Source organism: Anopheles cruzii, chromosome X (genome assembly GCF_943734635.1).
Source record: "Anopheles cruzii chromosome X, idAnoCruzAS_RS32_06, whole genome shotgun sequence".
Lineage (NCBI taxonomy): Eukaryota > Metazoa > Arthropoda > Insecta > Diptera > Culicidae > Anopheles > Anopheles cruzii.
Genome location: NC_069143.1, coordinates 405,700 through 424,060, shown reverse-complemented (window position 1 = coordinate 424,060; position 18,361 = coordinate 405,700).

Sequence of the window (18,361 nt, the reverse complement as noted above, 5' to 3'; positions counted from 1 at the left end):
CAGTAGCGATGGCGAGAATTTCCGCGCGCGTAATCGGTCGTACTGTCTCCCCGTCGCCGTGGTCCTCCAAAGGTGCGTCTGGCCACTCCGCGGGTGGGTGCTGTGGGAACAGCTCGCCGACATGGTAGTCTAGTACCTCTGAATCCATTTCTGGTGCCCGCTGCACGGCTTGCATCAGAATTTGATACGGCCTTCCGAAAAGGTTGCCCTCAACCTGTTGTGTCAGCTCGGCTTCGCACTGCCTCCTACTGCGCTGGCGTTCCTGGCGTATTCCTCCAGGACCTGTCAATCCCGAAAAGCAGCTACGTTGCTGGAGACGAACGTGACGTAGACACACGACGTGGCCGCTGCACCGCTGCCCAAGAAGGTGTGCGCAAATTGCCCATCCTGGCCGCGTTGGTTAAGCAGGACGAGGCCGAGGTCCTTCGCTGTCGCCATCAGTTCACGACCACGCGTATCAGGTTTTGCGCTGCCCCTCTCTTCGTTGTGCCCGTTGAAGTCGCTGCCCAACACAATACGGCTGTGGCCACGCAACGCCGTCACCATTGCCGCCAATCCGCACCGCACCGCAGGCAAAGATCGTGCCATCGCCATCGTGTCCTGTTGCATCCTTGCGTGGCGCAAAACCAGATCGCAGCGCCCATTAAAAAGGTTAACCCGGCCCCGGAGACGTGTCGTTGTGACGTCGTGGCTGGCCGCTAGGCAGTGTTCCGAGATTATTTTACAACCACGCTTCGCTCCGCCCAAACTCCAAGCCATCCAGGACTCACCGTTCTGGCGCCCCCTTCTGCCACGTAGCCCGGAGGGCGCAACTCGAGCACCAGTCAGCAGTCCTGTAGGGCTAGAATCTAATTTTTCAATTTTGATTCGCCCTCCGCACCCACCCCAATACCAACCCCCGCTCACTTTCCGTCTACCTCCTACGTACGTTTCTTGCTCGCTCGTTCGCCAAAGCTTTCCACCTCATTTCCATTTTCCAATTTGTCGTCATCGGCGCCGAGGGAGCGCTTCCTGGCGAAACGATATCTCCGGGAAAGCTGCAGGAAAGTGGGCGCATAAATCATGCTCGCGCGCGCGATATACGGTTAAGACGTCAAATTGCTGGTTCGGAAATTTCGGTAACTACCCTTCCTGCCCCCGCAACCGATTGCTTGCCGGCCTCCTCAACGCGCCTCGCGATCAACACTCCATAAACGGGGTGCGCAAAAATGCACTCTTCTTATCGGATGTCAACGGCGTCCCTGGGACGCTCTCCGTGTGTGTGTGTGTGTGTGTGTGAAGCTAATTGATTCGATATTTCACGTGACGTACCATGGCACCCCCGGGAGCGGAAAAGCCCCTCCCCGCCATCATACTTTCTTCGCCGCAACCCACAGCTACAAAATATCAAAGTTCCATGAGCTCGCTCGCTCGTGTGATGAAGTCAAAGTTGATGCTCGATATGTGTGTGTGTGTGTGTGTGTGTGTGTGTGTGTGTATTACGAGTCGTCCACAAAGTGTTACTTCCCAACTCCTATCCTTCCCCCCGCTGAACCTCTTCACACTCGTTGCCACTTACTAAGGCACCACCAGAGGAGGCTCAGCTACTTAAGTTGCCTTAAATCTTTCAATTAAACTTAAAATATGGAGGCAATTTAAATTAATGTATTGAGGAAGGGGGGAAGCGTTGAGAGGGAGTGGTTGAGGGGGTGAGAGAAGATTCTGGTTACCCACCTCCCCGGCATCCCCGTCCGCTGCCTGGAACGGTGGGAAAAACGTGTGCCGATGGCCTTCGGAGCGTGGTTCGTCTCACATGCGATAGAAGGGAGGCAGCACCGACGTATGCGGGACTCCCAGGGACACTCGTTCAGCCACCCACTTCGCCCCCTCTCCCACGCAATGCACGCCCTCATCTATCGGCCCTCTCATCTCGTGCGGCTCCATTTTTATCTTTCTTCACCAAGTGGGGGTCTCTCCTCAATTGGTCTTGACGCGAGACATGCGAGGCTTGCAATTAATATAGAGCCTCCTTCGTCCTGCGAGGAGCGCACCAGGAGGAGCGATCGATACGACCCTCAACGAGCTTCGAGTAACATAAATTCTCTTCAAGCGGGCTTCAAGCCTATAAATTGTTGAGATCCACCACCAGCTACCACCACCAGTCACCAGTAAGGGTTTGGGGCCATGAGTTTGGAGTTCTTTTCATGGTTTTCAGCGGACTTAACTCGCGCCTTGCTTCCAATTGGCACCCCACACGAACTCACACTCGGGTCGGCGGTATGTGTGTTTATTCTGCTAAAATGGTTACTGGATTTCGAGATGAGGTAATATGGGCAGAGAGTTTTAACAGCGCGCTCTTTGGAAAACAGGAAATAGAAAAAACAGAAAGGATACACCACCAAACATAAGCAACCCTCGTCAGGAAGTTTAAGCACACCCTTACATTATCTCTGGCCTGGGTGGTGCTTACTAAAAGCCGCCAAACAAATTATGGCCTTCGAACGTCCAGCGAGTGGGGACGCGCCACCTACCACCCATGTCAACGGCAGCCCCACCCGCCTGCACCAGACACCGTCACGCGCGCTATAAGTTATTGGCCAAGAGTGATGATAATGTTTAAAGGCAATTAGGAATTGACACTTCCAGGGAGCCCAGACACTTGCGGTAAAATATTCACCGCACCGCCGGAAATTAATGTATCAGTTCGACCGATCGACATCGGTCATTAAGATAAGTTTGTGGACCCTCAACCAGCAGAGCGCCGGTTTCGCTACGTTACTGGTGTGTCGAAAATACGGCATGTTAATACGTGGAATCACCATTATCACGGCCCACGCAGGCTTGTGCGGATGCCTCGAGAAGAGACCGGGCACAAAAAAAACAAAACACCCGGCACCCGGCGCGAAAGGAGCGACCCGAAGACGAGCCGCAGCCGCCAGCTTCTGGGGAATTGTTCAAAACACTATGACGAACGAAACTTCAGCGATGGGCTGTATTGTGGGGATGCTTCAAAAGGTGGCCCCAAATTGGACCAAAGCCTCCGGGTTGAGATGGCCATGTGAGAAGCACGGCGACCATTTACCGCGCTGATTTCTATTCTCGGAAGACAGGACAAGATTATGGTTCCACTATTGCTGTCACCGAATGCGATATCTCGGACGAGCACTCTCACTCGAGCTCGAGACTTCTGGAGCTCTACTTGGAGTTTTCCACTGGAACGGCTGAACGCTGGCCGATAAGTGGTACAAATTAAAAGCACCGAACCACTTCGACTCGAATACCGCTTCCGCGTAAAACTTCTATATTTTACAACCTCGAATTACCGCCATTGACCGACCAACAAACCACTTACAACCTATTATGTAATCGACTAACGAGCTTACGACTCAACGGTGGGCTCTTTCTCAAGACTGCCCGGACCACCAACTAAGACTCAACACTCCTCTGCGAACTTCCTTGTGAACTCTACTGTGAACTCCTTTCCGAACTCTTCGGAACTCCCCACTCAAATGGATCGCACTTGTATCTATACTCTTTGATGCGCCGTCCTCTCGCTTTACTCCTGGCTCCCGTCTTCCCGTCATCGGGTGCGTTCCGCCGGGAGTTGCACAGTACGCTCCTTCTTCATGGTCCAGCAAAACCACGTTCAACCAATATTCTCCCCTCCGAGTTAAGGAGTATGGCACAGGATCGATGGCGCAGTTACCGCTTGGCAACTTACGATCACAGGACATTGCGATCGGCCTGTTCCTTGTGCCAGCCTGGATCCAATCGCACACTACTAATGTGCTGCTAATGCGGATAATGTGCTCGTCCAATTAATACGCTGAGTCCATATCAGCCATGCGCTCGTTACACGGATCGAGCTGCACTGTTTTACTACAGTAGTACCTCATCTCATCTCCGGTCCCATTGGTAATCCTCCCCAACTGACAGGTTATCAATTATTCGTCGTTTCTTACTAACCTCACCACGGACCGGCTCGTTCGCCGATTGAAACATTGTCACGTACCAGATCACGCGGCCCTTACCGATGGTCAACAGTTACCGACAACCTTGCAAGTGTAAACCACAAACAAACGGGCATCATTCGCCATCGCAACAATGCTCCTGTGGGCCTACTCTGACGGTGGTTGTCTCTCTACCAAGGGTGCGTCTTTGTGCTTCGTCTAAGAAGGAAAACGTGCGAAAGTAGAGCAAGAAGTCGACGAAAAGAAGTAGACCACAGTAGGAGCGCCGGTGCCGCTGCGAAAACGTTTTAATTAGAAAAAAAACTGCGAAAAAAAAAAACATCCATCGTCCATTGTTTTTATTAGTTTCACGTTTTTTCGCACTCCTTTCGCACCGTCTTTCTCCACCACGAAGGTCCGACCTCTCTGCTTCATGTTGTTTTGAAGCACTTTAACCGCCCGAGCAGTAAGACGGCGCGTGGAACACAAAACCTCGAATCAGAAGGCCCTTCGGGAACATTGCCCGCCATTGCCATTAGAAAGTGTCCCAAGGGGCGACGAAAAAAAGCACCATCAAACCGCGAAGGGGGCGGAGATGAGAAATTGCTGTCCCAGCGGTCGCCATGTTGCCTGACCGGAAGGCGCCACCGGAAGAGGCCATCACGGCCACCGCTTCGCCTTCGGACGATTATTGAAACAGAAAATTATTTTCAAAAGAAAGCGCACAAACGGAAGAAGGCCAAAGCCATAAACATTAGCTCCGGGACATTGAAGGGGGCCTGTATGAGGGTGCCGGTCACCTCACGACACCACACTTCGCACGCGCACACACACAGACACACACCATAATAGACTGGACAGACGAATCGTCACTTCAGTGCCCCGAAGGCCCCGGACAGGAGCAAACAATAAAAGGAAAATGACGACCGATTAGTGGGCAAAATTAAGGCAAATAGAAAGAAAAAAAATTCCAAAGGGCCGAAAGCATAATGGATCCCGCCCAAACGAGGAGTCAACGATCTTTTAATGTTGGACTGTGGAGCTGAAAAAAGGAATTACCGCCGTTACTCCCGCCGGACTCATTATGAAGACGCGCGATGAGGAGAGCCGGTCTGGAGGAAGGGTGGTGTGGGGGTGGTTTGGGGGTAACCCCAGGTTTGAGTAAGGTTTCAATTTTGATGGCACCTTTTATGCCCACCCCCGCCCCATCAAAGCGCCCACGTCCGTTCTCTTCGCCAACGGTTCGTCGAACGAATCGGGCGAAAAACGAAGCCCAGTGACGACAGCACCGCACCGAGCAGCCAGATAAATAGACACACACACACACACACACACAGGCAGACGCAAAAAAATGGAACAATCTATCAATCAGTGCACAACAACCCGCCAAGGGCGCAGCGTGGGAAGTGAGTGAGAAAACACGGAACGAAATGTGACGAAAAATAAAACAGCAACCATCCTTCACAGGAGCACAGCCCCACCGATTCAGGACGTCCCGCACCAGGACGTCCTTTGCGCTTCACCACGTGGACGTGGTAGTTCGGGCCGCTTTTCCGCAGGGGTAACGGGACGACAAAGGCAAGCATAAACACTGCCCCCACCATAATTGGGCCCTCCGATCGGCCGCGATTTCCGTGAACCGAGCCTGCCCAAGTGCTCTGCTCCATCCGGCTCCGTACCCGTGTCCGTGTCTACCGGGAAAATCCGGCGCAGCAGCAGCGGAAGAATAAAGCACGGCTCTGGCGTAAGATCCAAATTCAATCGGAATCGCCGGGAATTGAATGTAGTTAACCAGAGAGCCAGCACACACACTCTCTCCAGCGAAGGACGTGTATCGATTGTTCGCGCCCTACCTGGGCGCGCGTGTGGGCGTGAGCTTACATTGTCAAGTCGTGCACCAGCCTGCAAGGCCGGCTTAGAGTTCCTTTCCACAAAATAATTGTTAAATTCTCTGCTCGGTTCCTTCGGAGGTTCGCTGGGGCACGAACACCTGGGGCTCTCAAGAACGCAACGCCTATTTTGCGAGGAGTTCGATGGGTTCGATGGGCAACGGTTAGGCGCTAAGAAGTTCCTCACCTCACCATGGTGCGCCGAATTCGATCGATTCGACCTGAGCTCGGTTCGATGTGTGCCGCCCGCTGTATGCCTCAGCTATTGCCCTTTTCGCGAATCCTGCGGAGAGGAGAGAACCACTCCCGTAGGATTCGCAGTTACTAGGCACCGGTAGGATATTGTAAAGAAGCCCCACCCAAGGATGCCCCAAGCGCCAGCGCTGGTCAAACATGGGGGGGAAGATTGAATGACTCTCATCCGGCACAATGGAACGGCTCCATCGACAGTGGGGGGGGGCGGTCTCCTAGGACGTAGATCGGCCCTGGCCCTGTCCCTGGTAATCGCATTCACAGGTACTACTTCACACTCCATGGGGAACTGGAGTGTTTCTATAGCAACACGCCCGAAAGCCGCAAAAAAGAAACAGACGTGTGTCCTTGACGTGTGACCCCCCCCAGGGCCCACTGCCGGGGTCGGCGTGTTTTACCTTCAACCGCCACCAAGGAATTCATTAGGCACGCTCTCCAGAGATACCCGGAAGGCACCGTGCCAAGAGTGGCGTTCCGGAGGATGTTGGATTAGCCCATGAAAGCTTCCGGTTTTTAGGATCGGCGCTCGGTGTGTTTCTCGTGTTATTTGCGACCTCTCACGAATATCTCCCCAACCTGCAGGGACATACACTTCCGGTACAAACTCCTTTAAGGGTTGTCCAAATATCGGTGAAATGAAACCGGCCAAAAGGAAGCCCCACCGGTGCTCTCCGATCTGGAGGATTGTTTTGGTTTTGATTAGCGACAGCCGGACAGCGCAAACGCCGCCTAGAAGTTGCACGTGGGACCGTCTTGGGCCCGGTGGCCTTCAGTACCGGTTCCCATATTCGGTTCGCGGCCAGTCGAAGCGATTTGACGTGCTAGTTGGAGAGAAAACGGGGCTTTAAGGCGAAGAATGCTGGGCCATTCGGGTGGAAGCGAATCAGAGATCCAGCTGGTGAAACGCCGGTACCCTATTCGATCCCGTCACGAATATCCCGAAGCCTCCCGAGCCCGAGTGTGCAATGTTCAGCGTCTCGGTGCTGGCGCTGCACGTCAGCTGCAACACACTTATGATGATGCTAATCGGAACCGTTCGATTTGTAGTGGGCGGGGGAGGATTTGCTTACCCGGCAGCACCGGCCTGCTGTCAGGATGCTTCTTGGAAGGAGCTTAGCGTGGGGCCCGCCCGTGGACGTGCCAGATGCGCTCTGACGGAGGCGGTCTGACGGAGAGGCTGAAATGTTTCAATCGTAACAGATGGCAAGACCCGGAACCGGAGTCCCTTGCAAACAACATATCATGTAGCAGCCGTCTGCATAAGCATGTTGTTGCTGTGCTGACCTGGTAACGATTTTCTCTCTCTCTCTCTCTCTCGTTGAACGGCTGAAACAACTGCGGGCTAAGGATGCTGCTTCCCTGTTCTATTCCCGTTTTATTTCAATAACATCGCTCAACGACGCCATTTGCCTTTGGTGAAGGGCCCTGCAACCTAAATCACCGGGAAGCTCACCGGCTGAACGCCACTCAGGCGTTTCACAGGGACCGCTCCCAGAGGCGCGCTCGATCCTGGCGGTCCGTATCGATCTAGAGTGAGGCCCACAAAAAGTTCCCAAACGCCAACCGTGCCCCGAGAGGACGGGGGCTGCGAAAAAAGGGCTGCACATCCGGATGATTGACACCATGCCGATGTTCGATGCTTAACGCCCTTCTTCTCCCGTCTCCCCGCGGCCTCGGGCAGCCAGGCAGTCAGGGGGATAACAAACTAAAGCCAAAAGGATTCCGGCGAAGTGTACCAAAGCAAACAGGACAAAGTCACTAATGAATTTACATACCGACTCGCGGCATCGCCAGAGCTAAGGCAACGGCAAACGGGCACCAGGAACTGTGGGTTAGCGCGTCTGAGTCAACAGAAAAATTAAAACGAAAACGCACACACACACACACACACACACACACATCCACAACCCTACAGAAGTCGGTGGGTGAAAGGCGTCCAAATCGGCATTTGCCCGACAATTTGCTTCCCCGGGCGATTCCGGGCCCGGGCCCGGGACCGGAAATGGGTGTGTAAGAATCGCGTCATATTATTTCGTTTGCATAAGCCGCTCGACTCCACCCCAAGCACCCCGCACCCAGCCGCCGCCGCCACCGCCACCGGAGGCGGAACGGAAAAACTACGGAGGAAGCAATTTCGGAGGAGTTTCGAAAACTGTGTTTTGTTGATCTTCCACTTTACATAACCGCGAGTGTAAAATGGGTCCACTCTCGGCCACACAGAGGCCCCCCCCACCCACGGCCCGGTCGTCTCTATGCTGCCCTCTGGGGGTCCTGCCCTCTCCCCGTCCGCCGGGATTCGGCAAACACGGTTCACATGGTGACGAGAGCACAAAGTTTACAGTCAGCCAGCCAGCCAACCAGTCAGCCGGCCATTTCGTGGCGAGTGCTCGAAACATACAGTTAAACATAAAGGATGGCAACATAAACAGCGTTAAAGGAACCCGCTTCTACCCCAGTGCAGCAACTAAGCAGTCACCACCGTCATCACCACGAGCACCGCCAGGGTCCTTGGCACGCTGCTTCCGGAACTGGCGCTTCTGGTGCTGATGTGGAAGACGGCAAAATGTGGAAAACCGGTTCCTCGAGATTCCTCTCGGTTTTTTCTGTTGCTTTTTTTGCGCCTTCCACCGGGTGTGAATATTCCCCTCCACGTCCAGCCACGACCACTTCCACTTCCGTTGCCGTGCCGCGCGCACCGCGCTTTATTTATCGTCATGGTTTATGGTTTACGAAAACTACTGTTTGCGGTGCGCTTGGTTGCGCCGAGCAGACACCCATTTTCGGCCGAAGCAATGTAGCGAAAGCAATTAAAATAAGACACAACCACTCAGCACCACCCGGAGCGAGGCGCCAATTGCGGGGGAGGTTGCCAGCCGGGTCCCCATGGGCTGGGTGGGGCATTAAGTGTGCCCTTCCGGGAATTGCACTCGACCCCCCCGAACATCTTCCCTCGACCCGCAAGAGCTGGCGCATGTGTGAAGCGCTTGAAATGGCGAACGCCAAGATAAGACCGTAAGGTTTACGACACTGTCGCCCGATAAACTTGTTGGAGCGAGTGAAGAAATCACACACTGGCGTTCCAACAACCCGTTGGAACACGATCCAGCACGATGGACCCGGAACACTCGGCACTTGAAGGTCAGACTACGGGGAATTTGCAGTTCACAGACACAAAAATAATCAAATCTCAGAAACAAAATATATCCCATTCCATTCGACAAAGCCATCGAAAATCGACATCCGTGCGGAGCGGAGTGCGGTAAAATTTGCCTTCGCATTAAAGAAATCGCTCCGACCCGGGTAATCCTTTCGCCGGGGATCTGGCGTGAAAATCCCGTGACCGGCGCTTTTCCCGCGTCAGTTGCCATTTACAGCACAAAATGGGCAGCTCAAAACCCCGAAATACCGAAACGGAAACATCATATGCACGAACGCAAACAACCCCCCCAAGGGGTGGGCGTGTGCGCCCCCTTAGTCCAGTGGGGTTGGCATGCACCGACAGGCCCGACGGGCCCGAGATGCCCGGGAATGAGGTGGCCGGAGAGAAGAAAAAAGGAAAAGGACGCGGAAGGAGTAGCAGCAATCGTACTCGTATCCCGCGCAGACCGAGACGTCTCGTGCGCTTTCTTTTGCGTGTGTTTTGTTTGATGCTGCTCCTTTTTGTGCCGGTGCCGGCTGACTTTTCCATACCACTTCCCACTGACAGGGCTTTTCATCCGCTCGAGTGAAACGCGGTGCTTACTAAGGTACGAAACCGAAACGGAATGGCAGTGCCCGAATGCGATTTGCATAGTGCATGAGGAGGCGCCGACTTCTCCTGCTTAGGCAAGCCTGCAGCCGTCGTTTGCCGGCTTTCAAAGGGCATTAATCCATGGAATCACAATCATTCGTTCGGTTTCCATTCGGGCATGCCCAGGGGAAGAAAGCAAAACAAGAAATCGCTCATAATTTTTTCACATTTCTGCCACTCGTCCCGTTGTTGGCACCTTGGCCGCACTATTGTTGCTTTGTTGTTTCATTAATTATAGCCGGGACGGCTCGGCTCGTGGTTCGCATTAGTTTGCGCCCTTCCTCCTCTAGTTTTTCGTCGTCTGCTTCTTTAGCTTTTCCGCCGTCAGACCATTGTCGGGCCCGTCGGAGCCCACGCCTTTTTTTGCTGATTTCTCCTGTTCAATATTTTCATCCCTTAGTCTGTGCCCTCTGTGTGTGTTTGTATTTTTCTCTCTGTATCTCTCTCTCTCTCTGTATCTCTCTTTCTATCTCTATCTCTCTCTCTCTTGGGTGTGGGTGTGCATCGTTTGCTTGTTCGGGCGCCCGCTTCAGGCGTACTCTTTGACGGTTGTTTGGTCGAAACCGAAGATGTGCCAAAGATGCGGGCCCATCCCACCTCGCACCACCCCATCCCATCGATGCCCCGTCACCGTAGTTAGATCGAGTCCATGTCGAGAGGGTGGATCTTGCGAAAAAGGGAGAACCCCCCCAAAAAAGGCCAACGGAAAAAAGGAACCGAACGGGGGGCACTCGAAAAACCGGACGGACCGCAAAAAAGCGGGAATTCTAGGAAGCACCAGCACAGTGCACTTTGGACCGTTTCCACGGTTCACGGTGTGTTGGCATTACGGTGTTTACAGTCATGTTTGCCCACACCGAAAACAGTTTCACACTTCACACGGGCCTACCGCCTGATTCGTCCTTTGAAAGTACATCAACCCGGGACCCTGGGGGGGTCTGTGTATGTGTGGGTAAGGTTTGTTTGCTCGAAGTTCAATTGAGTACCGAAATTCGCCTCATCGATTCGATGCCGGTTCAATGCCGGGACACACACTACACACGGTTTGCGGGTTTCGGGGTCCGCTCTTTTGATTGGTCCCGATGCTTCTGGTGGAATATCCCCGTTCATGGCTACAAAACGAAAAAAAACCAGGATAATGAGTGACCAGGCGCAGGTCTGTTAAGGTATCCAGTGTATTCGCATCCCTTCCCGGCAGCCTTCCATGAGCCCAGAACAGATCTCTCGACCCGATGATTGCCCGACAATCGCGGGTGCTTTGTCCTGTCGAACCTAAACCGCGAACTATGCTCAATTGTGTGGGCTGTGGCACCCAACACACTTCGCTGGTGTTTTAAATTCGCACATTTCGCAGGACGAACGTGAACGTGTAAGTAATAAGTGCCGTGCCATTTCGCCGCAGTAACCTCTTCCGGGCGCTTGCCTCGATTTTATGCTACCTTTTTATGGCCCAAATTGCAAATGGCTCTATTTCCGCGTTCATCAATCTTCAATCACTAATCTGCCACCCGCCACCCCGTCTGTCGACACCGGCGGAACATTCGTTCGTCCTGCTCGGCCCCGTTCCACCATTCGCCCCAGCCTTAGCCCCAGCATAAATCATGAAAGTGTTTTCCGACATTAAAACTCTCGGTACACCGAATGGGTGAGAAAAACAAAACCCTGGCAGCCCCGTCGAGGGGAGGATGGAGGATGCAAGATATCGCCCCCCACCCGGGCTCCAGAAACCCGAGAAAGACCTCTCACACTCACAGAGAGCAGGGATAACCGTAATGAAATAACAAAATTTATACGCTTTGCCCATCGCAGAACAATAAATAAGAGAGCACGGGCACGGCGGTGCGTGTCCCGCCAGCCGCCATCGCCAATTGATGCCTCCAGTAAGTGGTTGACAAGGGTTGGCGGGACGGGCCGGCCCAGGCCGGGGCGGGGTCAGGGAAGGGAGGCTCGCAGGACCGAGGCGCGTTCGTTCCAAAACACACACACCTTTGGTCGCGGTAAAATTGCTTTTAATTCATTTTTATGGTTACGTTTTTTCCTGGCCTGGCCCCCCGATATGAAATGTGAAAAATGTGCTTTTTCCTCGGGCAAACTTCCGGCTTCCGGTCCCTGGGCGGCGCCGTCCAGACCCCCCCCCCCCCCCTCACGTTCCCCTCCTCTTTACCGCGTCATCCGGTGGGCTCAGTGGCAGAAGGGAATATCAAGAATACGAGCTCCGTATTCCGATTTGCGTTCATTTCGTGCCGTCTCTTTGTGCTCTTTGTTCTCTTTGTACCGTTTTTCTGGTTTTATTGTTTTGCAACAGCCAGGACCACGATAAGGCTCCACCAGAGAATAGCCCAATTTTCTCGATCACGCACACGAGGGCGCCGATCTCCAGCTGGCCAGTTCTATACTCGAAAGCAAAAACAAAAGCGTTTGTTGAATCGTAGACCGTGTGATGCGTAGGCTACAAACTGGGCGGTACAGGATGTGACGGGCCCACGCACTTCTAGTCGCCTTCAGACCTGGCAGCCCTGTTTCTGTTCTTAGATGAAATAAAGGACACGCGCTTGCAATGGAGAGCCTAGCTGGGGTCTTCCTTTTTTCAGAAAGTGTGCAAAATCCATGAATAATCAGACCCAGACCATCGTTCCTAATTGGAGAGTTCTCACTCGTTGGCTGGCACGGACTGAATTTTAGGGCCCACTCACAGACTGACACTCTGGGACGATTCACCTGATCATGTTGATTCTACCTCATATACACTTTAAATCAATACCTGTTCATGTTGACGGTTATGGTAACTTCCGGAAGAATCACTACTGGAAGGTACTTCTTTCTCTTCGCTGTCTTTCTTCTCACTCTTCGTCGGTCCCGAACAAAATTACGAAAGTCTAAACATCATTTATGAGTGCAATGCAATTAGCAGAAATAAATACAAGCTAACCGAGCAGCATTATCCAGCATCAACAACGATCCAAACCGCCGACCATCGCTGAGACACAACAGTACGTAGAAAGTAATACTAGATCCAAATTGGGCAGAGCGAACGACCCAGCGTGTGCACCAGGAGCATATACTAGCACTCCGACCTTGCCCGATGGGTAGAGGAAAGCCGAAACCTTACAGGAGTAACGGCCCTAGGCAGTTGGCAGGATATGCTCTAATATGCACATATAAAGCGCGCTTTTATGCTGTCGATCGATGTGAAGGTGTACGGACACCATCATTACCACGAACGAGGTGATGAGCTGGCTCTAATTATGGCGGTAATAAAAGATTAAACAGCGCTGCATGCGCCTCGTCGGCAACCAGAAATGTCCTGCCCAGAGCGACGTGGAGAGCATAAGCCGCGCATAAAAAGGAATCAAACTTCACGCTAAAAACGGTTCACCGGAAAATGGGGCCCAAAGCCTTCCAACAGGTCAGCGCTGAGAGAGAGAGAGAGAGAGAGAGAGAGAGAGAGAGAGAGAGAAAGAGAGAGAGAGCCAGCGAGCGAGCAAACATGAGCTCACTCCAGAGGGAGAGAGGGAGATAATAAGGAACCCACGCACCCACTTTGCCGATTTCTTGAGCGGTCTCGTCCCCACTTTCCTTGAGTGGGACCAGTCGCCAGCCCACATTCTTACCACTGCCACTTCCACCACTTGCTCCAGCCAGAAGGCCAGAGAGCGTGACGTCCGAGGTACGTCACGGTGAGGGACCAAGGGACCTCAACAACCGAGCGATGCAGCTGCAGCGATTGTGTCGTGCTTGTCTTTTTGCGAACGCCCCGACGCGACCACCTCCTAGGGACCAGCCCACAGTCATCCGCTTCCGCACCGTAACCCCAGTCACACCCCTCTTCACCCATTCACCCATCGGGTAGTGCGCTCCACAAGCGCTTAATCAATTTTGAGTGATATTGAATTCTACATAACGTGACGGGTTTCTGCAGTGCAACAACGACTCCGCTCACATGCCGGCACACACACCCTTAGCCATACGCCCCGGCCCGCACCGTCTTCACTGAACTTCAGACCACTCACTCCAGACCACGGCCACGGTGGAGGCCCTGCCGGCTTCGCTGACTGCTGGCTCCGGCATGTTGCAACATTATGCTGCTCTCGGATGCTGCTTCCCAGGCTTCCCTGTTCTACCGCACGGGTGCGGAACACGGGCAGGCAAAAATCTGTACACCTACAATCGGAAGGACTCCGGAACACACACACATTGACAAGGGGTCCACTGTGGCCGGGTCCCTGGCGGATCCCGGAAGAAGAAGTTGTTGAAGTTTGAGGTGGGACCAAAGGAACAGCGCGATGTGTGAGTATTAGACTGCACACACACACACACACACGCATGTACACACAAACATACATACATATATACATATGTAATTAATTTTTTAAATATATATATATAGAGTGAAGCAATTATTTACGTAGAGAACACCAGTTGTGTCTCCGCGAACGGCCACACGCATACTTGGGATAGGTCGTGAGCCCGGTGGGCATGTGTGGTGGGGCTAGGGGAACCTGAGGGACCAGTCGGTCGGCAGCCGGAAATAGAGAAACGTCTTCTCCCCGAACCCGACCCGTAGATCGCCGCTGAGCGCCACGGCGGCCAGTTTTTCGGCCGAGCCGCCGTCAAGCACCGGCGGACGGACCCCCTTTGGAAACCTTTTGGAGAGTGGAGAGTAGCAAGCGGAGCACGGCGCCACCCGGGGACTTCAGTGGAAGGCCAACCACTGAAGGCCGGCCGCGCAATGAATGAACGATGACGGCTCAGTGCAGCGCTATTTTAATATTGTTTCCGAAACGAAAGGGCGAAGCGACAGGGAGTGGGCCGGTTGGCCGTGGGGTGGGTTTGGCCGGAAGTCCTGGCCTCGGATTGCCTCGGATGCGCACACGGTTCACAGTTGGCATCCCCTGAGCCGGGACTGCCGTCCGTAGCGTTCCAATTACTTCGCCCGACCCGACCCGAGTTCACCTCTCGATGAAATACACAGCTTCAGCTGCGGCAACATAAAGGAGCACGAATCATAGCGGGTGGGCACATACAGTCGCACACACACACACACACACACACACACACACACGCACACAGGTGACCGGGGCTTCAGGAATGGAGCGCACCGGGAGCCATAAATATTGCTTCAAGCACCCACAATGGGTGGGATGAGCTGTGGGTGGCACGGGAGAGACTGGTTGGCTGGGAGGTTGAATTGATCCTTGTGCACGACGACGATTGAATGCCCCTAGAAAAGTAAGCTCAAGACGCGATGTCGAGTGTGTTGCAACATACTACGTCCCAACGTCCCGCACTTACTAACCACTGCGAGGGCGAGGGAGATAGGCATGTGGGGTGCGGGCGGTCGGCAGGTGACGTAATTATCAACCCACCGTGGCCCGGTCACCGTGGACCTGGGCCACGATTAGTGGCCAGCAAAACTATCGGAAATAAATCTTCCACCAGACACCAAGCGCATCCTCTTCGGACATCTCAAGCAGACAATGATCTTCCTCCCAGGAGTGTGCTCCATCGACGTCCGGGGAGCTGCAGGTCAGGTCCGTGCGTAGCTGACGTGACAGTAGGGACCCGGTAAGGGCGCCGCCCAACTCCACGCCAAGGCCAGACCCAGGTTAATAGATTCGATTTGGCCAAAGAAGACAACACATTTCCACTTTGGAAGTTTTGACAGCTGTCGCCCAACTCCAGTGTCCCATGGCCCAAAACCAGGCACCTAAAGACGCCGTTCCGCGCCAACTTCTTCCACGTACAAGAGCGAATAAATAACAATCACTTCGCCACTCACGTTGATAGTTTCAGAGTAACGAAATTTGATTACCGCAGTCTGCATGTGTGTGTGCAGTAAATGACAGCTAATTATTGGAAAGCTTTGTTGCGCTTGAGAGCTACCGTGGTGCGGGACAGCTCTAACCCATCGCATTGGAGGGAGCAGGCATCCGTCAGGGAGCATTGCGGCACTCCATGCACATAAATTAATAAACCTTCGAAAAAAATCGATTTGTCGATTCGAGGACCAATCACCGCCGGTGAAGCCTCACATCGTCCGACTGGACCGGGCCAAATCGTGGACTCTTCCAGGTCACCACAAGCCGGGGAATGAAGACGAATGGACCGACAAATGAATGCCGGCAGCCCGGAGACATAGACTGCGCCCTGGGCGGTGCTTTCAAATTGATGAGCACTACAAGCTCCGTGGGCTACGCTGGCCGAGACTAGGACGTCGTGGCCGCTACGGCATAAGGAGGCGAGCGAGTGTAACGCGATGGGTGTCGAGTTTTTTTCTAAGCGTTCCGCCATCCACTACCGACGCCAGCATTAGCGGGCAAACTTTTGGGCGAGTACTGGCGAGCAGACATTGCGAACCGATGGAACACCCAATCACGCACCGACACACATACACGTAGTTATGTATACGTTGCACGGTTTGGCTCTTGTTTTTCGGTAAAAAGTTTCGCATCGAAGCACTCGTATGCATTAATTATAAAATTGATTAAAAGTTTGGTTGTTATAGTGTACGTTTGCTGCACGTCCGCCTGTTATCCCGGACCGGACCAGACCAGAGAACATGACCACCACCGGCCCCGATGCTTACCCGCTAATGCTCCACCCGCCAGGTCCACCGAGTCCATTTGTTCGAAGTTTAGGTACGTGTTCCGCCCTGCAACCCATCACCGGAGGACTTAGTAGCCGGTCCCGGACTCCCGGACACCTGAACCTTGATTTGGTTGTTGTTGTTGTTGCTGTACGTTGCTGTTGTTGTTTTACCCCTTTTCCGTGTGTCCTGTCGTTCGGTTTTCATTTCCTTTCCGCTGGATCATCCGAAGGGGAGAGACAGGGGACCTTATCCCGTAACTTTGATTGGTCCGGCTGCCGCGGACCCCGTCCACGCAGGGTATTGAGTGGTATCCCTGCACCAAGGAGAGCGCTCTTGTTACAACAGGTCCGTGATAGATTGCTGGCGATTGCTGATGGACACATCGGGCTTCGCGACGCGTGTGGGAAACCATGTCCCAGGGACCTATGCGCGCCGCCGCGCCGGTGGCTGAGGTAGAATGGTTGAGAAAAGTTTGTGCTCCGTTGTGTGGTCCGTTTTTTTTAACGAGCTTTGTTATGCACGTGTTGCCATCTGGATGTCGAGTCTGTCTGGTCCCGCATCCGCTTTGCGCCGGTCAGGGAACACAAGTCCCAAAACCCGGGTACTGTGAACTTCCGGAGTTGAGCCCGGCAACAACAACCCGGAGACGAGAAACGACGTTGCACAATCTCTTTCATTGTGTGTGTGTGCGACGGAAATGAGGACTCGTGGAAATTCCCACAAAACTGTTCGGATTTTTATTTAAGAAGTCACGTTCCATCGATTTAATTTCTATGTAAAAGAACTCGTGCTTTGGATCTGGATTTTAGCTTTTACTGTACCGATTGATGTGTGTGTGTGTGTTTGTGTGTGACCTTGGTTTGTGGGAGGGCAAATGGCTAAGGCAAACGGTTGGATTGGATAGCAGTTGGCGGACGGATTAGGAAGCCTTTTCTTGGTATGACTAGCGTTCCGAGAGATCCGGGACATCAATACTGCGAGGGGGCTATACCCTGATGTTGGTGGAATTTTAATTTGAATGCGAGATTAGATGCCCTAGACTCGCCACCCAGCAGATGTATGTAACTGTAGATATGTCGTGGGAAAGGACACGGAATGGCTCCCGGCTTTTCGTGACATAGACATCATTTGACAGGACACACAAGTCCATAGATTGTGACCAGTGCGTTTTACCTTGCTGCTGGGTGACTCTGAGTATGCCCAACACAATCCCATCCAACCGTTTGTTACGTCCTTCGGACAAACTTACGCCCCCAGTACTTCCATCCAAGCGTAACTAAGCACAGGGTGATTTTCTCCTGAAAGACGGGTTGGGGGTTAATACAGTCACGCATATACATAATTGAATCGGTACAAAAAGATTTCAACGTTTCAAACCGACCACCTTGACCCCCTGGTTGCGATGCCACCGTCAAGCAATTGAACAAAAATATGCACAAAGCACACACACATAACAACGGTGGTGCTCGTGCACCCTTAACGGTGGAGCAACCAGAATATCCTACCAGTAACCAGTTTTACAATGCCGATTCTCCAGGGTGTCCCCGGGAAAGTACGACGATGAGCGATGCAATCCCTCCACGTTTCGTGCTGTCGTCCAGAATCTTCAACAACAAGATCCCGTACCGCCAAACACCGCCCCAGCCAACCCAGACTACCGTTTTCCACGCGAACGCAGGACGAATGGCGAATCGAATCGAATCGAATGCTGTTCACAATGGCCGAAGCCGCCCGTGCCTCGTCAAAGCGGTCCCGACGGGCAGAGGAATCTGATCCATTTTCATCCAGCTCACGTTATCCCGAAGCAACTGTTTTTCTGCACAGCCAACTCCAACCAAACTCCAACGACGACCACGGACCCTCCTGGAGGGTGCCTTAATCACTGCCAGAAGGTATTCATAACTTTCGCTAA